The 27,638-nt window shown below is 37.7% G+C and overlaps 1 protein-coding gene across 3 annotated transcripts in view; it reads right to left on the bottom strand.

Moving 5' to 3' along the window:
* LOC145999664 (vitamin D3 receptor B-like) overlaps nt 1–26,230 on the bottom strand; it is a 153,532-nt gene extending 127,302 nt beyond the window's left edge. For all 3 annotated transcript variants that reach the window (XM_083136794.1, XM_083136796.1, XM_083136797.1), the window contains exon 1: nt 25,981–26,230. The gene's annotated coding sequence lies outside the window, so the exon portion shown is untranslated. The remainder of the gene's footprint in view (nt 1–25,980) is intronic.
* Nucleotides 26,231–27,638: the final 1,408 nt, after the last annotated feature.

The following is a 27,638-nucleotide window of genomic DNA, read 5'->3' as shown; positions in this document are numbered from 1 at the left end:
TATTTTTGCATAAAACTAGAAAAAAAATCAGTATTACATTTGTTGCAATACTCTCAGAAAGAAACAACGTCGATTTTCTAGTATTTCATTGTTGATGAGTCTACATAAGGGAAAAGTGGAGAGAGGAAACGAAAGGGAACAAAGGAGAGGAGAAAAGCAAAAGGAGAAGAGGAAAAGTAAAGAAGGGAAGAAAATAGATGACAGAGGAAGTGGATAGGAGAAGTAATGAGGAGAAAGGAAAAAGATGCGAGGAGAGATGAGAAAAATGGAGGAAAGAGGAGAGAAGAGAGGAAGGAAAGCGAGGTGCTAGAAGAGGAGGAAAGGAGTTTGGAGAGGAGAGGGAGACGAGAAGAGGGGAGTGGAGAGTAGAGTAAAAGAGAGAAAGAGAGAAGAACGAAAAGATGAGGAGAATAGTGCCGTGGAGTCGGAAATATAAGACAGGAGAGGAGATAAGAGGAGTGGAGAAGAGTGGGATGGAGACAAGAGGCGAGAAAAGTAGGGAAGGCGGTATGAGATAAAAATAGAGGATAAGGACGGGAGAGAAGAAGGAGAAGTTAAGAACAGAAGGGACTGGAGACGAGAGGAGAGAAGTGGTAGTTGCAGAAAATACGTCTCTGCGTCAAGAACTGATGCACTGATAAAATTATCGACATGAAACATTCATTAACATTTTATAATGTATTGGAGAATGTATTAGATCGGTGCGAAGTTCCTTTTGGCCGAGTTCAGAGCAAGATAAAATCTTCCATGTAAGATCTTTGATTTTACCTGCGATTATACCACTAAAAACATGAATGTAATTTTCATATTTGTAAGAATTATCCAATTTTTCTCCTCTTCTCGGTTAGTTGAAATTGAAATGTTGTTATTTAACATTTTCCCTCCCCCCATCGTTAATTCCAAACTGAATCATTCAGTTTCATACGGCGTGAACAATGAACACAATGGGATATGTCTAAAACGTACGAAAAGTTTCTGCCCCCGGAGGGGTTTGAACCTACGACCATCAGATTATCAATCCTTAACGGTAACCACTACCCCACAAGCTTTCGCTCCTGAACACAGGTAGAAGGAGCTGACCAATGTAAAATGCAGATCCAACACCCCTCCTACATGTCATGTGCAAAGAATACTTGTTTGTAACAAAGAAAACGAAAGCAATACGACTCGGCGAAAACATTTAATGGAGAATTGCACATGATGGAAACTTTTCAGTCGATATTTGTGGAGGTATCCTTGCATTGAACTCGACTGGAAAAAGGGGTAATATTAGTGTGTCCTGAATTGCCACAAATATAAATGGTTATTTCATTAATATTTGTCAATGTCTTTGAAGCAGAACACAATTATCGTTAGAGTATCATAATTCGTAACGAACTCTAAAGCTCGTGGGATCTTACCAAGAATGTTAACCAATTAATCAATGGGTGATGTTTTCGCAAGAAGTTTCTCTGTGTGCCACACATTTAATTCTTACTCACATGAAAAAAAAAATATATTGTCAATTTGCATTCAGGGGGTAGTTTCACAGTTACAAACTATTTTGGCCTTGATAAGAAGTTTAGTGTAAATAGTAATTTTGTTTATATTTTTTTAAAAAAATTGAGGTCTATGGATAAAATCCTCATATTTAGGGCTTGAACTCGTCACCTAAGAGGTTGAAGACCCGTCCTTTTCTTTGTGCGTGACCTTCTTTTTATTTTTCTATTCATTATTCATCCTCATCCTCGCGTTTAGCCAAAAGTAAAATAAGAAAAGTCCTCCTCCGTGATCGTGCGGTCCAAGGCGCTGTGCTTTGGACTCCGACTGCGGGACGGCATGTGTTCGAGTCCGCCTGGGTTCAGTCTCTGGGTTCTCGGCCTGTATATAGGACCGGTGGCAACCCACCATCGTGAGGAAATTGGGGAGCTACGAATGAGTAGCGTAACGCGGTCTCGTAAATCTCCTATGGGGGATGTTTATTTATTTATTTATTTATTCGTTTGCTTCCTACAGAGAGAATCTCCAATTACAGGAAAGCTTACATAATTCAAATAATAAACATATAAAAGTGTAGATTACATATAAACACACACACAAACGTTCCTGGGTAAACAAAAAATAGTCGATCAGACAATTCGATTATCGAAGGCGATAAAAGAACTTCCGGTTTGACCAAGTTTCCAATATAAGCTAGTGGAATACAAATTGTCTTCGAGCTTACTTTGTTAAAAAGGAGCGGATACAAAATGGATCACTTGATTTTTTTAAGTGACAGAGAATTAAAGATACCTCGAAGAAATTGACCAGTTCCCGGAGCCATTGGATGAAGATTTATGGAACAATAGAAATCTTTACTGAGACAATGTTGATCCTCTACCAATGGTTTATTTTTTTTTTGGGGGGGGGGGTTGAGTTGATGTTTTAAGTTCAATTTGTGCACAGTAAGGCTAATCGGGACTGGATCTACAGTTTAAAGTGGAATCCGAACCACTATGTGCCTCCACCGGGTATCGAATCCAATGGTTTCGTTGGTAAATACATTAAACAAGAAAGTTCATTCGCTTATAAAATAAGCTACAGATTTTTTATATTAATGAAGAAGTAAATAATAATAAATTCTTAAAGGTAAACGGAAGATTAAATACACCGATGAAAAACAAAGATATGCTACTTAGCCTAATAGTTATAAAGTGCACATTTTATTTCCCATTAATAAAACCACAGATAAATTTTTACATAAACGGGTATTTTAAGTTGGTTCTAATTTACGTTTGGCCACTTCCCATTCTTTATAATTATCATTCTAATTAATCATTAACAAGCTATGCCAGTTGATTTTTAATTCCACGAAAACGAAAAAAAAACAGGCAATTCCACACATGATACGAATATGCAGGAATGGAGGATTCGGCAGGTTGAAATACGTAAAGCTTACATTATCTATAAACATTCAAATACTTCGAAGCCTCCCGATGGCGTAGCTGTAACGTCACTGCCTTGTAATCAAGCTGTCCCAGGATTCGATATCTGGTGGAGGCACAATGTGGCTTAAACTCTATTTTGAGTCCCGAAGTGCCTTACTGTGCATAAAGTGTACTTAAAACAAAAAACAAAAAACTGAAATGTACTCTGATTATATCAGAATGGATATTTTTCGACATTGTGTATCTATTAGAACACAGCTCTCTTAATTGTTCTTTCTTCCACAGATAATAACATGCATGGTTGTAAAAATTTACATCTTTTAAATTTGTTATGCCAACATATGTGCGTTAGAAAATTATAATTTAAAAACACTTAAATATTTCATTGGGTTTATTTAACGGCGATGAAATGACGTGTCTAGGGCCTACTTTCTCATGTCGTGGTTCACAGTCTTTTTGCATTACTGCCTGAATTCACTGAGTTTTCGTATCCGGTCTGTCGAAAAAAGATTCACAGATACTTGAGAAAAATTATTCGTTCTGGACCTCATATTGCAACTAACAGCCACGCAATGATTGTCGTCTTTTCTGCAAGATATTACCCTTACATCTTTATAATCCATGTTACTCTTTCAAAACCAGAAGTAGGGTCCCGACCGTGCCGAACAGGAACGAAAATGTAAACATCAGGTGAATAACCACCATAATGGTTGAGGGTTCGACGTGCTGATCCCAGGTCACCCCATCTGGTTGAAGATCACTAGGAAGGATTGTGGGAGGGAGACTGGCAGTCGGGAGATAGGCCAAGGCCCTTCTCCTTCAACCCTGTTGAGCCATGCGTTATTGTTATTATTAAAATAAGAAAAACAAGGGAATGAGGAAAAATTAATAAAAAAATATTTATCTATATTAAACGAACCATTCAATTTTATTTTGTTTTTCATGGATCGGTTGCCCTACTACGCGGTAATCCCAATAAGTATCTTACATGTTACACGATAAAGCACATATTACTATCCGAATACTCATTCAATAAGCATTTTTGTTTGCCAGGAATCATTACTTATTGCATGTTGAGCTAGTGCCAACCTAGCCGCCTCTGATGAAATCTATAATTCTTCAGATTTTCTTTAAAATTCGACTCTGATCAATTGTAATTTGCTGGGTGTAGACGCTGTGCATCGACGCACAATGTTTGCGGCCTTGTGAAGCGTGACTCATGAACGCGAGCAAGCTGCGCTACCAAGCTTATCTGCCTTTGAATACCAAGTCATTTTTTTAACCTTTCCCGAACGCGATTGCTACTGTAGAAGTATATATATTATCTCAAAAGAGCAAGAAAGGAAATTCAACCAATGTTCTCCCGTTGTATAAAACCAAATATTATCTATTAAACGAAAAGTTCACGATTGTCAATAAACGGTTTAACCAATCTGAGCTTTCAGGAACTTTTCACGCATAATTCCACTGTCTATGCCAATGACAGAAAAGCAAGCAATACTTTTATTTATTCTTTAAATCAATTAAAGGAATGTGTAATAATTTATAAGAAATAAAGAGCGGAACGGAATGACTATTGTTCTACCTCAAAAATTGTTGTTCTTCGAAATAGTAAAATAAGAAGGATTTAATCCAACACCTTAACACACCGTTCCACGACTCTCTATTGACTAACACTGTTAAATGTGATGTGATTTTATGAATACAATTTTCCGCCTGTTTACGTATAACGTCTCGCAATGTAATTATTTCGTGTTACCATACGTAACAGCAAATAAGACTGTTCTGGACACGAGACTTGCGTCAGAAAACAAGCATTTCGTATGCTCCAGTATCACAAGAGAACATCGCCCTGCAATGTTCAATACTCAAGTATTTTTTTATTAATAATGTCTAATCAACATAATAAGTTAGAAGAAGTAACTAGCATTTTCACAACAACTACGAATATTCTTGTTTTTCTTCATCACTTCCAAAATATATTCTCGAAGATAGCTGCTATACTACAAGAAACAATTCAAAATTAAAGTAAAATTCAACTACATGTATATCCAAGGACATTTACAATATTGGAGGAACAGAATACTTAAACATTGTTGATTCAACGGAAGGCAAGGGCGTGGTGGTGCCGGCCCCCGTGGTGGAGTGGTTAGCACATCCCGCTACGACGCTCGGGCATGGATGTTTGTGATTGTCTGTCCTGAAAAGTCCTGAAATTGAGAATTGAATGAAATGATATGGGCTACTAGCGGTCCCAGGTTCGATCCTCCTTACGAGGTGTTCTCTTTTATTTAATTCTCCTTCTATTAAACAAGAGCATGGCAACATTATTTGTAATAATAGTGTATAGTGGCTAGATTGTCCTAAAACTGGAATCTACTAAAAAAAATAAACAAATAAATGAATTGACACATGATCAAAGGGATATCTTCACGTATCAGATCTTGCATTCGTATCAACCCATAAGATTATATTTTATTTAAAGCCTCTCTGATGCTTCATGTTGACCAGGGCATTCACTTGTTTATCTCAGTTGTCTCAACCTCTGAGGTATGTAAATAATGCACAGTGTTGTGCTATGCAAACTTCCTGAGGTATTCAGGATATAGGAAGTTCCATCAGCCTATGGAGTCAGCGGTTTGCATAGTGGCAGTAAAAATCACGATTCGACATGGAGGAAGGTCTCCATGGCCTGGGTAATATAGAGGTGAGACAGACTGAGAAGGGACTGACTTTTAATTTGGATTGAGGAGAGAGAAGAGCTTAGAAAAGGTTTGGAGGAAAAGGAAAAGGTTTGGAGGAAAAGGGAGGCGAGGCGCTGGTCAACCTGCAACGAAGCCTACAGAGGACTCAGTTTATTTTATTCTTCGAAATTATCTTCATTCGTCAGATAGACAGGTAATTATCCTAACCCAGCCATAATTCAGGTTCAAAGGTTCATAAAACCCAATGAGTGACCATTGTCTTTTCTAGTTGTTAGGGGTTTAGTTTTAGTTGTGCCTTTCACACTGCCAAGCGTTAACTCGTCATGTTAATGACGAATGCTCTCATCATCATCGAGGATGAAGGATGAATAAGTTACATCACCCATTGATTAATTGGTTAACATTCTTGGTAAGATCCCACGAGCTTTAGAGTTCGTTACGAATTATGATACTCTAACGATAATTGTGTTCTGCTTCAAAGACATTGACAAATATTAATGAAATAACCATTTATATTTGTGGCAATTCAGGACACACTAATATTACCCCTTTTTCCAGTCGAGTTCAATGCAAGGATACCTCCACAAATATCGACTGAAAAGTTTCCATCATGTGCAATTCTCCATTAAATGTTTTCGCCGAGTCGTATTGCTTTCGTTTTCTTTGTTACAAACAAGTATTCTTTGCACATGACATGTAGGAGGGGGGTTGGATCTGCATTTTACATTGGTCAGCTCCTTCTACCTGTGTTCAGGAGCGAAAGCTTGTGGGGTAGTGGTTACCGTTAAGGATTGATAATCTGATGGTCGTAGGTTCAAACCCCTCCGGGGGCAGAAACTTTTCGTACGTTTTAGACATATCCCATTGTGTTCATTGTTCACGCCGTATGAAACTGAATGATTCAGTTTGGAATTAACGATGGGGGGAGGGAAAATGTTAAATAACAACATTTCAATTTCAACTAACCGAGAAGAGGAGAAAAATTGGATAATTCTTACAAATATGAAAATTACATTCATGTTTTTAGTGGTATAATCGCAGGTAAAATCAAAGATCTTACATGGAAGATTTTATCTTGCTCTGAACTCGGCCAAAAGGAACTTCGCACCGATCTAATACATTCTCCAATACATTATAAAATGTTAATGAATGTTTCATGTCGATAATTTTATCAGTGCATCAGTTCTTGACGCAGAGACGTATTTTCTGCAACTACCACTTCTCTCCTCTCGTCTCCAGTCCCTTCTGTTCTTAACTTCTCCTTCTTCTCTCCCGTCCTTATCCTCTATTTTTATCTCATACCGCCTTCCCTACTTTTCTCGCCTCTTGTCTCCATCCCACTCTTCTCCACTCCTCTTATCTCCTCTCCTGTCTTATATTTCCGACTCCACGGCACTATTCTCCTCATCTTTTCGTTCTTCTCTCTTTCTCTCTTTTACTCTACTCTCCACTCCCCTCTTCTCGTCTCCCTCTCCTCTCCAAACTCCTTTCCTCCTCTTCTAGCACCTCGCTTTCCTTCCTCTCTTCTCTCCTCTTTCCTCCATTTTTCTCATCTCTCCTCGCATCTTTTTCCTTTCTCCTCATTACTTCTCCTATCCACTTCCTCTGTCATCTATTTTCTTCCCTTCTTTACTTTTCCTCTTCTCCTTTTGCTTTTCTCCTCTCCTTTGTTCCCTTTCGTTTCCTCTCTCCACTTTTCCCTTATGTAGACTCATCAACAATGAAATACTAGAAAATCGACGTTGTTTCTTTCTGAGAGTATTGCAACAAATGTAATACTGATTTTTTTTCTAGTTTTATGCAAAAATATTTGGATATCTTTCTTTCGCGTATTTTATAAATACCTAATGTGCATGTGGCAACCCTGAAATTGAGCCTAACTCTACATGCAACCCACCAACGCCTTGTGTAAATTGGGTTGCCTAGTTTAAAATGTCGTTGTCCTAAAACTTTTGAGAGACACTGTACCTTGCTGGATAGCAGATGACACAAGGAAGTAATTTGTACGCTTCGTGTCGTACCATTTTTGTTATTAATACGTTGCCTATTAAACTAAGAGTGCATTTTTTTATCATCACTTGTAAGTTTAGATCCACCCGTTACTTACATGTGATTGTTATTTGGGACAAACTTCTTTCCAACCAACCAACCACATATTTGTTAGCTTTCAGAAAAGGCTGCAATATGTGCCATTCAATGAGCTGTTTTTTCTCAATTCGCATTTTTATGTGGAAAATTGTCATTAAAAAAAACAATAGAAATTCGATTATCTCGATAACTACTAATTATATATATATATATATATATATATATATATATATATATATATATATATATATATATATATATATATATATATACCGGGTGAGTTTTTTAACTTGACACAACGAAATAACTCGAAAAGTACTCATCTGATCAAAAAAAAGTTCTGAATGAAATTTGTTCGTCTCGAAGGGGCTCATCCAATGATGCCAAACTTCACCCACCCCCACCTCCTGGGACTGGGGCGAAGGGGCAACTTTAAAATCTCAAATGGGAATCCCCATTTTGTCTGAAACTTTTTGTTGGATTTGTGATAGATGGCGCTGTAATCGCAAAAATGAACTTTCTTTTGATCAGATGCGAACTTTTCGAGATATTTCGTTGTGTCAAGCTAAAAAAACTCACCCGGTATATATATACAGGGTGGCTCAAAAGTAATAGCGCAAACTGACACAGGTGAAAGTACACGATAATAGAAGCAAAAAAAGTCTCAGTAAACATGGATCTGCAAACGAGCCGCTTTCGAGATAATCGCGAAAATGTGATTACAGGCCGCCACTGACTTCATTGTTTTTAAACGTCGTCATAGTTGGTAAAATCCTAATAACGTGTGTGAATGTGTGGTTAGAAGCCGTCACTGACTGCATTTTGTAAACACCAGGAGCTTTTACTCATTGCGCGTTCCGAGGTTTGCTCATTTTTTCAAATGAAAACATTCCCGAGAGGTGACGTTGTAATCAAAGAGGATGGATACAATGAGTATGTAGAATGTTCAATAAAAGCAATGAGATCTCCAATTAATTTTCCTACTGTATTATTAGCATTATATATATATATATATATATATATATATATATATATATATATATATATATATATATATATATGTATATATATATATATATATATATATATATATATATATGTATGTGTGTGTGTGATTTTTTAAAAAACAAGAAGTAGTAACAGTAATAACAATATAATAGTAATAATAATAAAAACAACAATAAAAGCAATAATAATAGCAATATTAAGAATAATAATAGAAGTTTATATGCCTCTGCCTCCCCCTTGCCATGGGTACTTGAGTTATTCTTCCAGATGACTTGCTCTATGTGCGGTGCCTCTTTCAACTAGGTAATTCCGATTGAGTTACTTCTAAAGACTAACTTTTCGAAAGCTATTAATGTCCAAGATTATATAAACGCACGTGTATAATTATCATTATCTACTTCACATTATCATTCACAATCACTTTGTTTCCTAAAGGTTAAAGACAGTCGTACAAATCATCCATAGATAACGCTTGCCATTGGATAAGGATAATGCACACATTTCTTAAGTTAAACTGTCATGTACGATTGATTGAGTTGGTGTTTTAAAACCACTTTATGCACAGTAAGGCCGTCTCATGTACGAATATGTAAGACTACTATGGTGTTTTCATTGTTGGAAGCATTTTACAATGAGTTTTATGAGTTCTCAAAAGTTAACAAAAGTATTGGAACACTGGAAATGAGTGTAACAGTATGTTTCAGGTGTAGAGAAACAAATTTTATATTAAAGTCCCAGAAAGCATTAATTTGTGGATAATGTGAAGAGAATGTTGTCGTACTGTTTATAATGTTCTTTGGTTTCGTGGAAAATACTGTATGTACGTACAGCGGAAATTATAAAACAATTAAATCTTACCAACCCTAACATACTCATAAATTATATAATTATACATTGAAATCTAACATACTAACATACCCAGTAGAGGCATATAGTGGTTCGGATCCCACTTTAAACTATAAATCCAGTCCCGATTAGCGTTACTGTGCATAAAGTGGACTTAAAACCAACTCAATCAATCAATAAATCATACTCATAAATTATATGTATAATTATCCATTAAATTTCAAAAGTATTACATTGCAAATTGAAAATGTTCAAAGCACGTTTTGTAGACTTGTGTATAATAATTTTAAAATGTATCATGTCTATTATGAATACAGTAACCTAATTAAAACGAAACTTACATTATGTAACCTTGAATGTAGAAGAAATATATTCTGTCAATAGTTCCAATAGTTCATAGAAAAAAAATCTTGACAGGTGTAATAGTAACACCATTAAGCCTTGGGGTGTAAGGGGTGACCTTCCACGTAGTACACCCAAATGTCAATCTCACTTCCACGTTAGTGCACCCTGGACTGAAGACTAACGAGGCTCTGGCGACTGGCCCCATGGCCAGTATAATTTTGTTTGTATTGTCCTGTTCTTTTGTCCTTATGTGTGCTGAGTGTCCCTTTACAGCCTCAGCTTTTAACAGCAGTCAGAACATTTTAAATTTTTTAGTTATGCAACGTTAGAGTTGTCATTTGTAATGGTAAGGAGCTGGCCCCCGTATAACGTGACGGGAGCAAAATAGCCCAAGTGCTGACGCTCCCAAAATTTTAAATTCAAATCAAATCAAACCATTAAGCCTTGTTTCCATGATTATGAAAAACTAAATATGCTGACCAAGGCAGTAATTTATTAAAAACATAAACTAAAACGTAACGTTTCAACCTTCTACCAAGGTCTTCATCAGACTCTGTATCAAGTACAAAAGTTGACTTTTGTACTTGATACAGAGTCTGATGAAGACCTTGCTAGAAGATTGAAGCGTTACGTTTTAGTTTATGTTCTTAATAAATTTACTGCCTTGGTCAGCATATTTAGTTTTTCAGGTGTAATAGATAGTAAAAAAATGTGTGTGAAGGTGCCTCATTATAACACCAGAAGACATTACAATGTAATTGCAACTACAGTCCTGAAATCCAACACTTGGATGGACAAACTGGCAATGCTAAAGGGGATAAATGTCTAAATGTATAGAAATGAAATTCGACAGTAATGTAGACTATTTCAAGAACAATTATGGTTTACCTTTTATTTAATTTTTGACTTATGTATTGAGTGTATATTACTATTAAGTGTCTTTCATGTAGCTAACCTTACTCTGTAAAATAGTTTCATGTATGTATGTTAAATACACGGTGTTGTGTAAATCTATTCACAACACTTAATAAATACATTTAGATTCAATTTCAATAAAGAGTAACAGCGTAATCATGATAAAACGTAATTATATTTATAAGAACAGCAAACATGTCCTACCTAACCTTCTCACGTTTAGGTGCACAATTTTGATTGAACATACATTTAAACACTGAAAATAAGAACGGAACGAATATATAATTATGAAAAATGTAAATAAGAAATGTACATACTGCAGATGGAAACAGTAGTGGTTTCCTAGGTAACAGTCAACACACGGGAGCCCGCAGGGAAACAGATATATTTGAACAGAATAATTGCTCTGCACAAAAGATACAGTACGTAATCAATACGCCTCTTCTGTGTGCGTTTCTGGGTAAAGTATATATAATTCGATCAATGAAGATATTGCACGAGCATAATAGCCTAATTAAGCAATCTGACCCTGAGCCGGCGTTCTTTAACATGTAGCTATGCTCCTTATACCAGGGTTGTTAAAGGTTCAGGAATGCATATATTCTGATGGGTTCTGTTGGGTTGCTTTAACAACCCTGTCTCAGAGTAGATTAGGTTGTGATTTATGGTTAGTTAGTTACTTTGTTTCATTTCGTGCGAGTTGTACACAACGCTTTTTTTCACACAAGAAATGGTAACAGTATTAGACTTTGTTTCCATGTTTAATGAAACACTCAAAATGCTGAACAAGGCAGAATTGATTGATTCATTCATTTGCATTATTTTACTTCGCTTTTGTGCCACTTTCCGCTAATTTGCGCAGAGCCATAATATGATGAAATTGATGAATGGACACTCACAAACATCCATGCCCAGGCCGGGATTCGATCCCGGGACCCATGGCCAAGGCAGAATTTATTGTCAAGTAAACACACTATAAACGTGACGTTTATTTGACAATAATTTCTGCCTTGGTCAGCATTTCGGGTGTTTTATTACATAAAGAAAAAAATCTTGCTGTGACTTCCACAGGTCCAAATGACTCCGAACTTGAAAGTTTCCGAAACTTTTTTAAAGTGTCAAAATGAATTTAAAACCCATTTTTTATCACAAGGAAGTTGCATGGAAGTTTATATCTGCAGCGGCACAACTCAAAGGGTTAAATATACCCTGTACCAGCTAACTGTAGACCAGGCAAACGAGAACAAGTCTCTGCGCAAGTAGTGACGCGAGGCGGCTCCACCAATGAACATTGAGAGAAACGGGATTGCGTAATGGGCGACTGGAGTTACCCGCTTTCTCTGCTTCGATCTGTCAGCGTTGCAAACTTTTGAAAACGATAATACCATGCGCACATGGCAAACGGACCGTAATAAGAATTTCTTATGAAAATATTATGGATAAAGCAGCAGCAAGCCGTTCACTTAGCGTACGGGATAAGGTCTGGACCGTACGTCCGTACATGCCATGAAATTTCCGTACATGTACGGTCAGGACCCTACGGTTGGCAACGCTGCGCTTTCATCACTCGATTTCCCTTCTCCTCCTCCTCTGTGGCTATGCGCGGCCCTGCTCCACAGTTAGCTGGGACAGGGTATAGTTCCGTTTTTCTAGATGTTGGACACAGGACACAATTTGGATCCGTTTTCTTGGGTAGTGTTTCCATCCCTCTTCAGTTTCACAAAAATCAGTTATGTTGACACCTCTTGCTTAAAGATTCAAAGCATGAAACCACACTTGATTACGAGCAAGTATACACTGAAACTCTAATGGATTGGAAATATATGTCTTGCAATTGTAAGGCTATACTTTTCTGTTTGGTTAAAGTCATCGCTGACAGGAATGGAAATTTATCTTTGCATTTCCTATTAATTTGTAATCACTGGTTATTGCGAGAGCGTTTAGTCTTAAATACCTTATTTACTCCTATGAACGGATTCGCAAGCTTTAGTACATACGTTAGTTTCAGGGTAAAGCCTTCACTGCATGTAAATCCTGTTTCCTCATTCTTTCTCGATTAGGTAAAAGTGGCAGAAATGTGACGCGAAGTAACAAAATCTGATTCGTAAGTCCTGAGTTTGAATCAGTGTCTACAATTTTCACTTATATTCATGTTGTTGCCTTTATATGGCAAAAGATGGCGCCACCAGTTCCATCTACACAGTTTTACGCTTTAAGGATTATTACATGAAGACTACTGAAACTTGCTTCCTTTGGTTTTCGTTGCATTTCGTTCCTTTTCTAAAACAGTTACTCCTTTCTATTGATTGTTTGGAGTATTTTTACCACCATAGGTATTCACGCCAGTTGTTACAGTGATATATGTAGATTGGGTCGTCATCATTCACCACGACCCCAATTTGCTATAAGATGCAAATCACATAAACTTTGCACGTACAATATTACGGACACCATGTACTATGTAATTTCTTCGTATTTATTGTATAATAAAGTATGAATATCAAAGTTATAATTAACATTATTGTTGTTGTTTGTTTCAGGTGCAACACTGAAACAAATATATTTTGTATAAACAAAACCGCAGTGCATCGAAATATGATCTGATGCACATTTAATTTTTCCTGGTTTTGTACCGATATAATTTTAGAGTATTTTCATGCATAACTGGCTTTCTAGAACTCATATATTGTCATTTCCACAGTACCAAACGCAACATTTATGGACTAAGTATGGAAAAACTCTGCAATCTCGTCCTACTATCCGCCAGTGGCACCAGAAAATTATGGGGACTGAGTCGCCTTGGATCAAGATCGTAGTGGTCGGCAACTTGTGATTACTAGTTTTATTTTTAATGTTTCAACATCGTACGAGAACGGGATGTTTCAAAATTCTGATAGGTGTTTTGTAATGTTGTTAAATTCTGAACTATGAATTGTTGCCAGATTGTAGTCAGAAAATTAAAACTAAATAGTGCAAAGTGCAAAAAGCTTCATGTTATCATTTCAATTTCAAGCATACCGGACATATAAATACTATTCCAGCGTCATTTTGAAACATGTTAAAGAAAAGGAGGCATTCATTCGTCACTGTCTTCTAACACCGCTTTCTGAAAAATCTTAAGAAACCAACATTTTTCATAACTACTGACCAATTTCTAAAATTTCTTATTTTACTTCTCTGGTCTTAAAAACTAACATTTATCACTCGTTCCTCTATGTCTACCAATGCTGTGGACTTCCGCAGTGTGTGTGTGTGTGTGTGTAAGCTTTGCAGGAATTTCATACACTTTTTTCCCCCCATAGTTTGTTAAAACACTTCCGTTTGCTATCTTTTTTCTTCTTATTTTCCACATGTAATGCATTTTTCCTGCTACTTTCGTCACTAGAAGAGTTGTATTCGTTTTTAACAGGCGATAGATTTAATAGATTTTAATGTGAGGTAGCACAGCTGTCATTTTACATTTTAACTGATTATACCAGTCCTCGTAATGAGAGCACTGAGATGGAAGACGAATGCAATGCCTAGGCACCTATTGCGGGAAGACTCTACTTTACGTCCTTGCCCTAAGGAATACGTGTCATATATCGTTGGAAAGGTTATTGTATAAGGAATTCAACATCGTAAATCCCAAAGCGAGGAAAAATTACCTGGAGGAGGAAATCGATAAAACCCGATGTTGTCCGGATATGCGTAATTGAACGTACTGAGGAATTTTTTCGATGATGAAGCACATATTTAGGGGTGAAATGAGTGCTAATGGAACCTAACCTAACAGGCCTAACCTAACCTCGTCCCCGTGAATGGTTCGTGGGGCTATCGTGAATGGTTCGTGGGGCTACCCGTGCATGGTTTTTGGAGCTAACGTGAATGGTTTGTGGGGCTACCCGTGCATGGTTTTTGGGGCTAACGTGAATGGTTTGTGGGGCTACCCGTGCATGGTTTTTGGGGTTATCGTGAATAGTTAGTGGGGCTATCGTGAATGGTTCGTGGGGCTACCCATGAATGGTTAGTGGGGCTATCGTGAACAGAAAGTTCACGGGGATACTTGGGATAAACGTATTTTACACTATCTACAAGTTTTTGGAACCTGTTCTTCTTCACGCACCATACACACGCACAACGCACCGCGAACGCAAAGAAGCAATCACCACGCAGAACGCAAAAGAGCAAAGCACGCATTCACAACGAGGACACAAAGACGAGCCTGCAGTGTTGTTAACTTCCATCGGTTACCACCAAAAGGCAATAAGGATGTAAAGTAGAGTCTAGCACCTATTGCGAATAGCGACATATTATTTTGGTGGTTGGTAGAAGGTCCGTGAACTTAGCCCGCCCCTAGTCTAGAATATTAACCAAATTTTGCCCATCGTTAGTGCTGTATTCTGATGTTATGTCGTTAATTCTGCCAGAAAATTTCTGAAACGCTTGCAAAATTCAGAAAACGTGGTTAGCCCGCCCTATTTTGGAACGGGCCTTGTTCCAAAAATATGGCAGCACTAACGAAACTCTTATACGTCAGAAACCAGTACTAATGTAGCACTAACGATGGGCTAAATTTGGTTAATTTTCTACACTAATGGCGGGCTAAGTTCACGGACATTAAATCTTTGCGATTTAAATCAAGATTTGAATGAGGTGAATTTAAAAAAAAAAAAAAAAGATTCTGTACATATCAGAATCGCTTTTGGTGAAAGTACATTCATTTCGTAATCATTTAATGGTTTTTATTAGGCTCTAAGAAAGGAAACAAAATGTATGTACTGATGGGGTGAAACTCATACGAAAGGAAATGTAATTTGTAAACTGTAAACAATTAAATTTCCCTTGATTTAAAATCCTATAATTTGTATAGGCAAAAATAGCAAACATTTTGTGTAGAATAATATACAAAATACTAATCATGATAAACCGTAAATATCATTAATTATCATTAAAGTGTAAATAAACATGGCAGATGATAATTTACAAACTATCATTTAAAAAAAAATGTTTTATTTTCACTAGAGTAAAAGTTACCCAAATTATTATTTCAAACATTTCCATTGTAGGTTCATATATACAGTATCAGTATTTGCTTTAATCAAACTATTCAAATATTTTACAGGGCCGTTAACCAGGAAGAGCATTTCTATGAGAAAACATATATGTATGTATAGTGCGAAAAACCATACAAGTAATTTTAAGCATTTTTTAAAATAAAAAATCGATTTAAAAAATCAGATTTAAATAAAAGGAATCATCAAAAATAAATTTTTAAATTAAAAATCATGATTTTTTTATCCAACCTGCACCTAACCCCTCAATTAGAGACGATTGACTGATTGAATTGTTTCAAGTCCACTTTATACACAGGAAGGCTAATCGGGACTGGACCTACAGTTTAAAGTGGGTCCGAACAACTATGTGCCTCCACCGGATATCGAACCCGGGACTCATTGATTACAAGGCAACGACGCTACCACTGCGCCATCCGGGAGGTCCAATTAGAGACGATAACAAGACTTCTATTACACTGGACTTTACATGATGCCTAAGGCCTGAAGAGTGACGTGGAATAATAAAAGACTGCGCCCAAAACAACCGGCGGAGGGATTCACCCATCCCTGCTCCCTCGCAACTAGGTCTGGGTGAAGGTTAAGCCTCCGTTATCGATCCGTCAGGGTCAAGTGTTTTCAGCAGAATTAAAGGTAATCTCCGGATATAGGTCGGAACGCGTGAATTGTTTACGTCACAGCTCACGCTGTTTCCCTGGACAGAAGTTATGCCGGGAAGAATATGTAACGCAATTTTTTTCATCTTGTTAGTTCTGTAATAGCGACGCAAGCGCTTTGTTGTTCACTTAATGTAGAGCTCGAAGGACTTTGATTCTTGTTCCCAAACGGTGGTGCTCGAATGTTTTTGATTTGAAGGCGGTACAAAGTTCAGTTGAAATAATCTCACTCGCTGTCTCTAACAGACCATATGAAACCGAAAGAGAGAATGGAGAATCACCACACGATTGGACTTCAATCGGCCTTTCCTATTTAGATTTTTATGAAACGTGCGAAATGTGTATCCTTCTGCTTGCAAAACATTGTGCGCATTTGAAAATTGCTATTTTTCCAACAATATTCACTCATCAAATTGACGGGGTTCCATTTCACTCTTCAAATTCTTTTAACATTCAAATTATATCAGAACGAGCCTTGCGTTTCGCAAAATTAATATTTCTAAAATCATCTCACACACAAATCATTTTATGCGGACACGATTTCCTAATGTGAAATGCGTGCTTTTGCAGATAATATTGGCAAAAAAGAAAAGAATGTTTTATATTACTAAAATCTTCTATATAACTACACACATTTGCTTCAGTTTGAGAAACTAAAATCTTCGATTTTTTCCAGATCACAATACACGAGAAGAATTTTGTTAGTTATAGACTCTGCAATTACTTAGGACAACTTCTTGTTCCAGTACAAAATACCACAACCGACAAGTAACATTACGGACCAACACAATAAAGAAAAACTCAATATGCTGACCAAGGCAGAAATTTATTTTATTATAAAACATAAACTAAACGTAACGTTTCAACCTTCTAGCAAGGTCTTCTTCAGACTCTGCACCAAGTACAAATGTAACAAGGTACAAAACAGGACGATATGTATACACAAAAATAACTCCCCTCCAGACTATTAGAAAGTTGTTCTGGAACATTCTAGCAGGTGGCTTTCCCTTGTCAACTGTTCAACCTTGTTACATTTGTACTTGGTACAGTCTGAAGAAGACCTTGCTAGAAGGTTGAAACGTTACGTTTAGTTTATGTTTTATAATAAAATTTATTTCTGCCTTGGTCAGCATATTGAGTTTTTCATATCATGGAAACAAGGCTTAATGGTGTTACAATAAAGAAATATTTACTAAGGACGAAAACAGATAGCGCCAAGAGAAGGAGCAGGAAATAAAAACTGAAATTCGCAAAGCGAAGAAGATGAGCAAAAGGGAACAGAATATAAAATAAAACAAAATGAAAAGATTTGTCACTTATTAATGAAACAATAAATAAGAGAAGAATCAGAGTGTAGAGAGGAAATAAAGCCAACTGCTGAGTAAGATCCAACATGGAAGATCAAGAAAACTCAATGACTGTGTGTGCTGTGATCTTTTGTGCTATTAATATTGAGCTTTCTTCTATATAAGTATTTTCCCGTCTTGTTCGATTAGAAATACAGAATTTCTACAGCCTTTTCAATCATCTTAGTGATGAAAGTGTAGTTTTATTTCGTCCGTTACAATTAAATTTCTTTGCAAACATATTCAAATTCTCAGTACAGCCCAAGATATTATCATTAGGAAGGAAAATATGTCCCAATACTTACGCGATTCACTGCACAAGGAATTTCAGGTCTATTGGTTTGACTTCCTATGCTACAACTGACTTTGTAAGTTATTTCTAACTGTGACGTATTATCATTCTTTCAATTTTATATCCTCCAATGAAGCACTGAAATAATTACGTACTGATATGACGGTTAATCAACATAGGGTCCATGTACAGGGTGGTCCAAAAGTGCGGAACGGGCCGAATAAAAACGAAATGTATGCGGTTATTGAAATTTCATATGTGTACATGTAGTTTGGGGATGGGGGAAAACCTACCGAACCGCTTTTGAAATGTGGTCGCCATCTTGGATCGAGATCACTTTTTTTAATGGGAACCTAGGCATGTGACACATGAAATTACACTGGAAAAAGCTCACAAACACGATGGTAGAACTCATTTTTGCAAAACGTTATTCATGTTCATGCTACATGGTGTTAAAGAAGTTTTTTCAACGGTTTCTCTCATTGTTGCAGGTGCACTAAGAAATGGAGCTCACACAAGCAGAACGCGCGGAAATCATCCTGATGTGTGGGGAAAGAAGCTCAAATGTCATTGCCGATGAGTTCAATCAGCACCATCCAGAGTGAGCTCCCATTGTTGACCGCGCTGTGCGGAAACTGATCGCTAAGTTCATAGAGACTGGGTCTGTTGTAAACATTCCCAAATCAGGTAGGCCTAAGGTAGCCACAGATGAAGCGACATCAACAGCTGTGTTGACAGCAGTTACGTTGAGTCCGCATCGTAGTACCCGTAGTCATGCTGCTGTTACTGGTGTGTGAGAGTCGTGCTTCCATTATGAAGATTCCGAAAAGGCACAAATGGCATCCATACAAGATCCAATTGCTTCAACACCTCAGTGAGAACGATCCTGACCGTAGGGTTGAATTTGCAGAAGAAATGTCCCGTGAGGTGTTACAAGACCCTACCTTCCCTCACAAGGTGTTGTTCAGTAATGAAGCAAACTTTTGTCTCAATGTGGAGGGGAACAGACAAAACATGAGCTACTGGCCTGAATCGAATCCTCATTGTGTGAATACATCTTCGACAGTCCCGTGCAGTTGGACCTTTCTTCATTGACTGTACCGTCAATGCCGAGGATTATTTGAACTTACTGGATACACAAGTGTTTCCATCTATCATGATCGAGTAAGGCAGTGTCCCTGAGTTCTTTCAACATGGCGGCGCTCTCCCGCATTTTGGTCACAACGTTAGGGACTATCTGAACATCCAGTTTCCCAATCGGTGGAGAGGTCGCAGGGGGGCTGTGGAATAGGCACCACCTCGCCGAACCTGGCCCCCCTCGATTTTTGTATGGAGGGTCACGTTAAATCACTGGTCTATTCCGTAAAAAATCGTGATATGGAACATTGTCGAGTGCTGTGCAAGCATCACACCCGACATCTTATCGAAAGTCCATCAGGAATTGGTGAATCGACTCAATATGACAATGACCAACAATGGTGGACCCATTGAGCATATCCTCTAACATCCTGCAACAATGAGAGAAACCGTTGAAAACACTTCTTTAACACCCTGTAGCATAAACATGAATAAAGTTTTGCAAAAATGAATGCATCCATCGTGTTTGTGAGCTTTATCCAGTGTAATTTCATGTGTCACATGCCTATACTAAAGTGCAAGCTATCTTGACAGTGACGTCAGCTGGGACCGCACTACAGGTTGATGCGAAACCATTGTATCACTCCGCGCAGAGCATGAAAGATTCTCTCTGTCACAGTTGTGTCTCAGAGTCCGCAGAGAAAGCACACAGGAGGAACGGAACGTTTTTGTGTACAGCTGATCGAGGGTTGGGTCGGGTGGGAGGTGGGGGGTAGCAAGGACTGCTCGACTTCTGACACCTTGTCAATGTTGCCAAACTTACATGGACGAAAGGTCAATTGAGTTCGAGTGCGTCTGTTGTTTGTACCGAAATGAAGGGCAAAACCGTACATAGTGAGAGCCGAGAGGTGATTTCGAATGTTGTTAAATTTCTTGACAACGAAGCGAGAGAAGGATGTTACACGTTTCCGGTCAATCAAACTACAAAGCGTGCGGCGGCTGCAGTTCAAATGTCGGACACTTTCATTAAGAAAATTAGAAAGGAAGGAAATTCCGGGGGCAAATTTACGACAACAGGTCTGCCGAAAAGCATAGAATTGTTGTAGACGACTTTGACAAGTGTTTGATTAGAAGAACTATTGGTAATTTTTATACGGTTGAACATGAAGTGCCAACAGTAAAAAAAAAAAAAAAGTGCTTTCGAAATTAAAGAAAGAAATTAATTTTCGGGGTAGTCGTGAAACTCTTCACAACATTATTTGCAATGACTTAGGATTATATAGTATTATATATTATATAATATATATAGTATTATATATTAGTTATATCAGCTAATCAAAACCAACAAAAATCCCCCGCAATATCGGGTCGACATTCTTGCAGCAGAAAACGGCCACACCGTACTTCGTCTTCCACCTTATCATTGCGATCTAAACCCTATTGAGTATGTTTGGGGTATCATAAAGGGTCGTATTGCATCACAAAATGTGGATCGTAATTTGGGCAGAGTACTGGAAGTTGCAAGAGAAGAATTTCAAAACTTTCCCAAAGAAGAATGGAAAAGGTCTTGCGAAAAGTAAAGGCGAAACAAGTTAGCGCCTCTGACCTGGTACCTCCAATCGCCGCCACTGTCTCTAAGGATATAATTATAATTAATAATTAAATTGAAGATAAAATCTGTTTCTTAGATGGTAATATTTACTATCGCATAGTAAGAATCACAACCATGACAATAGATTTTATTGTCATTAATTATTTAAATCGGGAATCGTCACGAACGCTATCCATACTTCTTCAACCACTGACCGCGTCATCCTGAACGTCGTGTTTTGCGGCAGGTCCGCCAGAATTTCATCTGTCAGAGAACAGCTGTGAGGCATCGTGGCAACAGCGTGCCATTTGAGAGTAGAGAAAGAGAAGAATTCCCCCCATATTCTCGTCTGCTGCCGTTCACCGCGACAGAAACAAGTGGGGGTGGATTTTAGTTCGCATATTTTCCGAGGTTTTTTTCTTCTTTGCTGAGCAGTATATATAATTTTAACTTCGACTTGTAACAAAATAATCGTGCCGAACACTCTACATTTCAACAAGTTTTTAAGTACCTAATATTTTTAACACATTTATATGCTCTGTATACGCTGTAACGTGTTTTCATTAAGGAACTATATTTTTGTGCTCAAGCCTTGCGAACTTTCCGTTCAAAGGCGCGTTGCCATCTCGTATTCATTATCCGATTCCGTTCATTTTCTTGTATTTATACATCGTGCTCGTTTTAATTGCTCTTTATTTTACATGATTCCATTCTAAAAGAAACCTCGCATCGCGACATGTTGGACTTCCTTCCCTTGCATTTTAAACTATTGAAATTCTTTCCCTTGTTTGTCTTTTTTCTTAGTGCAGACATTGAAAGTATCAACGATGGAAGTTTGCAATGCTGTTACTACGTCACTGTCAAGATAGGTTGCACCAGAGTTTAGGTTCCCATTTAAAAAGGTGTTATCGATCCAAGATGGCGACCATATTTCAAAAACGGTTCGGTAGTTTTCCCCTCATCCCCAAACTACATGTGCACATATAAAATTTCAATAACCGCATGCATTTCGGTTTTATTTGGTCCGTTCCGCAATTTTGGACCACCCTGTATAGTTAAAAAAATTAATAATTTATTAAATATAGTCCACAATTTATATATTCTTTTTTTTTCAAGTTTTTATTTGATTTCCACTTTATGCACAGATAGGCCAGTGCCACGAGTGGGCCTACAGTTTAAACCAGGTCAGGGCCGGGAGTGCTATGGCTCTGCCGTCAGCCCCCTTAACATTAGGTAAAACTATTTTGTATAATTTGTTTGTAGTGGTGAGTGAAAATGTTGACAGCTTAGGTTCACAACTCTGGTGTTCGATACCCGGTGGAGGCACATGGTTCGGATTCCACTTTAAACTGTAGGTCCAGACTCGATTAGCCTTACTGTGCATAAAGTGGACTTAAAAACACCAATTCAAATCAATCAATCTTTGTGAGTGTTCCTTCATCAATTTCATCATATCATCTTCATATTCGAGATTAGCCAAAAGTGGCGCAAAAGCGAACTAAATAAACCAAATCAGTTGTTACGACTACTTATTTTGTAACTTTGCAATTACATGTTAAAAGAAAAATTGATATAGTGTTACCTCGAGTTCTTGTTAACGTCTATGATACTACATGTTGTATGGCTCAGGTTGTGACGCAAATATGAACGCGCCAATCAATGATTACCAAGCAATTCGGATCTTCCAGCAATGCAGAACATACATTTTACAGTATAATGTCTAATCTCGAACTGTTACCGGAAAATACAACTACAATAACAACTCGCTACGTATCTGTTGTTACGCATGTTAATTGGGGCCATAACATTCATAAAAAGTCTATTTTCTTTGAATAAACCATACATGCAACTTGATATACTATTTTCAATATGTCTTCTACAATGTATTCCTGATTATCCAAATTCAGTCTAACCGAAATGGGCACTGTTACATCAAATTCGAATTGCCTAAACGACGAGATCCACATGAAATATTCTCATAGTCGAAAACTGCTTTTGTTGCTTGTTTGTTCTCAGCATTTAATGTTTCCCAGTTAAAGGACGCTAACAGTTTTCTTGTAGATTGAATGCAGGGGTGTAGACAGGCACGTAGCCAGGAGGAAGGTTAAGGGGGCCGATGCCCCCCCGAAATCCTACAAATATCTAATTTAAGTAGTGTTTAATGATAATTAATTTTACTTCCTTGGCAGGATTAAATATTAGATAGAAGAAAGTTTAGTGTATAATAGAGGAACCAGATTATATTTTATATTTTATATTCTACCAGTTAATCCGAAGAATAAATAAATCCACAGATCTCAAAATGTTTAGTTTTCTTTGTGAGAGGTCACACAATATAAACTTTATGAGTAAAATTTATCCCTAACTTTTAAAGCCTTTTTTTGAACGGAATGTGTAAAAGTTAATAACAAAATACAATAACTATAAATTTAGGTACACTAACTGTACAAAATGTAAGGAAAATAATGGACATCAGTTGTGTTGGATATTCACTGATACGGTGGATCGAGTAGCAAGGTTTCTTCAATGTATAATAATGATAAACGTGGATTAAAATTGGTTTATTTTTAATAACTTGTAATGCTTATTATTGTAAAATGACAATTATAACTGTGGTGATAATTATTACTGTCATTATTATTTCTACTAATCAAGTTTTATTAGTGCTCTGCCCTCTCTACAAATATATCTGGCGACGCCTGTGCCGATAAGAGATTAGCCCCACCCACCCCGAAATAAAATCCTGGCTACGGGCCTGGGTGTAGACAGAATTGTATTCGGATCGGACCGAACTCTTTCGATGGAAAATTCTTAGAAGATAATATTGAAATAACTTCTAATTTACCTATTAGGCCTAATATGTCTATTATTAGTACGAAGGCCGCCGCATATTTTTTTCTCGGGGGGGGGGGGGGGGCAGAATAAAATTTCATATCTTACCCTTCAGTCATACAGACATAGTTATTATTATTGATATTATTTCTTCTATAATAATAATAATAATAATATTATAGTTTACAAATCATAAAATTCAAATTGAATTGAAAATACTTTGGCGTTGTAAACAAGTTGAGACGCGAGTCTAGTATTTAGATAGAAACTGTAATCTCCTTGCTTAATTTTCAAGAACATCTATCACTTGGTTGTTGTCTTTTTGTACTTTTTCACAAAGCACAGATATCAACCAGACCACTTAATCTACTAATGGTCATGGGCGTCGGGAGGGGGGGGGGGTAAACAGGTCGGTGGACCCCCTTAGAAATAACATCGTTCATTTAAAGATACATTAAGTTATACATACATTATTGTTAAGAACAGAAATAAAGTTCATTTTGTTAGCATCCGAACAGAAAAATGAAAGTAAAAATGCATTGGATCGAAAACATTGAGTGAAAAATAGGATCAAGGTTATATTCTACCATTCCATCCACGGAACAATGGTACCACAGTTTTCAAAATTATAATTACAGTTGTAGATGAGAACTCATACAACAAAGTTTATGAAAAAAAATCCCCCTAATAATTAAAGCCTTTTCTTGAACGAGACGTGCATAAGTTAATATCAAAATGCATTTCAGTTACTAATTGCATAAAATGCAAAAGAAATAATGGAATATAGTTGTTTCGTGGATCCAGTCTCCCCATTTAGGCTTATATAATAATAATAATTATTATTATTATTTCGAATGAAATTCGTTTTTGTTAGTTTATAATATGGTATAATAACATTTATAACCGTGGTAATAATACTTATTATTTTTTCTACTATTCAACTTTTTATCATTTGCCAGACCCCACCCCCTGCAAAAATTTCTGGCGACGCCAATGCTCATGGTCCCTCTGATCCACGTTCTTACATGCCAAAATGTACTAAATAAGGCCGAATAATTCAAAACGAAATCACTTGGAAGTGGAAATCGTGTGTACGATTCGAGATTTTCATCGCATCGGAAAATTTCGAAAATTCCCCGTCCCGCACACCTTCTACTTACGGCAGTCAACATGATTGTAATTGTGAAAACGTTCTCTAGTTATTTTGTTGGACATGCCAGTTAATTGCTGTAAGCGATAGCCTGTAAAATGCAGAAAACAATATTTTTTGTAATGTAATCTTGCTACAATTTCAATTTCACCACACGGATTACAATAAACTTTTTCCAGATATCTCAAGGAGGGATTCCCCTGCACCCCCCCCCCTTGCGGGCGCCCTTGATTAGTGCTATTATATGTATTTATAAAATACTACATTTTGCTGCATTGTTATCAAACACACAAGTTAGCAGAAAAAGTAATACGGGTTTGCGCTGTTCTTCTGAAAGTGCGTAAGATGTAACAGAAACGCTAAACAATAATGACGTAAACTACTATATTAGCATTATTTAGCGATTTAGTATATCGGAGGCTACATTTCTCTCCTATCCTCCGTAAATGCCAGTTTCCCAATCTTCATAAACCTCGCCAAGCATGTTTGTATAAAAACGTAAAAAAAAATTGCCGGAGGATATATACGAACCACCTCCCATGGGATTTCTTTTACGAAGATTGCACTTTTTCTTACGTCAATCCTAATTTACAGCAAATTTGTAGCGAGTAAACTGCTATAGAGATCAAAGTTATATAATTTCAGGTTGTAGTGTCCAAAGGTGATTATTTCAGGTGTGTACATATAAATGATACTGGTGCTTATTTTTTATTTAGCATTTTGTACAAATTGAGAAGATACAGCTCACATGAACACACCCCATGCATGGTACCATGTGAGCATCTCGTATGTTCTCAATAACCTAGCGATTCCTACATTTCCACGTACCCTGTTCCCCTTTCTGCAAACCCATTGCAAGAGACTGAAATTTCCCTTGGCGTGGTCACGTAAAGGTTACGGGGTACACACAACGCCGCGTTGCCAGAGCGTACAACCCTTTAGTCATTCTAACTTCGGTAACCGCTATACTGCTGGAATTTTATATTCGAATTTGTACCGTCAATTATAACTCATTTGCAATATTGACTGTGTGATGTGCATTGTGTTCAGCACATATTGGCACAACCATGAGTTTTTTCCACGGTGCGCTGGCAACCCTGGAATCTATTCGCACTTCTTTGGCACGTAGGCATTTCGCGAATAGCACAGTAGTTTGTTCAAGGACTTACCTTCTGCTGCGCAGATCGCTGTTGTGGTCAAAACCAGCGCGGACGAAGGCGTTACACTACACTACTACACAGTTTACACACCTATTAAGTACAACAAGGCACTGCACAATCTGTTCGAGAGTTATTTCGATACAGAATCGACCTAAACAACAAGCACTCGTGACGACCTCAATCTTTATCGCTCGCTTTCGCTTGCCGGTCTGTTCCCATGCGCCATCTCGCTTCACTTGTCTCTGCGTAATAGTTGCAGATTCGCCACCGTGGCGCCACTGCAGCGCGCATGCGATAACTATGTACCCTCCCCCCTCTCCAATCACATTCTCGTCTGGCTGTGTGTGCGCAAATAAGAAAGTAGGGTATGAACAGCAGGAGTTTGTGTAAACACAATCGACTCGTACCAAGAGCAAATGCCATTAGGTCATAGGGATCGCCGTAACTTGATTGTTTAAATGGCTCTTGGTCTGAAAGTATAATGCTAAGTCATGCACCAAGGATTCGCAAGGGGATTAGATGCAAATTCCTGCCTACTTCAACTTATTTGAAATGCAAATTTTCTCAGGGCACGCATTACGGTGAAAATTCGTAGATCAACATTTTAAAACTTTCAAATCAGTGTTTGAAAATAGCAAGTTACCTGTTCAGGTTGCTTTTTTCGGCCAACTGTAGGGACGTTTACGATTTTGTGGGGGATACGAAGTTCAATTGTTATACACACGTACAACTTACGCACGCACGCACGCATTCTCCCTCATCCCTGGAACATTTTACCAACGATAGAACTGATACCTTTCAATTATTTGACCAAATATCTCACTTTTCCCAGTTTTGTAACGACAATTTTATAAACTACTTTTTAAAAATTCGTTAGTTTTATAATCTCACAAGAATCTGTCATTTACTCACTGTGATTCTTTTGTCTTTTTCCCTTCGTGTTGTGTGGAATTGGAAAAAGAACTTGTTAACGCAATGGAACAAAAGTAATACCGAGGCCTGAAGTTTCTGACTATGTGAGTTTAACCGATTAAATTGTCTCCAGTGCAAAATGTTATTTCGGGACCCATTCAAGGACGTCCGAAAGGGGGGGGGGGGACAAGAGTGGGTCACGCCCCCTTGGAAAATGAATGTCCATGTAAAAAGTATATATTTCACACATAATTTCATTTCAGTCATTGTAATTTGTTCAGGATATTGAAGGACCATAATAATTTCAGACTGGAGCAGTGTTTTCTTCAGGGGGCATCACTATTATGGGGAAAATATGCCTCCTTTGCCCCCCTGGGAAAAAAATACTCTGCATGCAGTGGCGTGGCCGGGGGGAGGGGTTGGTGGGGGTTATAACTCGCCCCCTCTTTGGCCCAGTATTCCTAAAAAAAAAGAACGTCAAATGTAGGAAAAGATGGAAAAATGAGGGATGAATACCAAAAATAGTGTACGTAACCACTTCCTTTCGAAAATTCTGGGCACGCCACTGCCTGCATGCCATTCCCTGGAAGAGATCCTGCGGACGTTCATTGCCGCTGCTAGTCGGTATCCTCCAGGAGAATACATCAATGGAAAACTCGCCCGAAGAGCGCATGACAGCGCCAACACCGAGTTCGTTGCGTCCGCTGGACCCCACCCCCTTTCCCCTGAGGCCGTTCATTGTTGCAACCCCTTTT

The sequence above is a fragment of the Lepisma saccharinum genome, chromosome 15 (genome assembly GCF_977018435.1).
Source record: "Lepisma saccharinum chromosome 15, izLepSacc3.1, whole genome shotgun sequence".
NCBI classification, from domain to species: domain Eukaryota; kingdom Metazoa; phylum Arthropoda; class Insecta; order Zygentoma; family Lepismatidae; genus Lepisma; species Lepisma saccharinum.
This window is presented reverse-complemented; position numbering and strand designations above follow the sequence as displayed.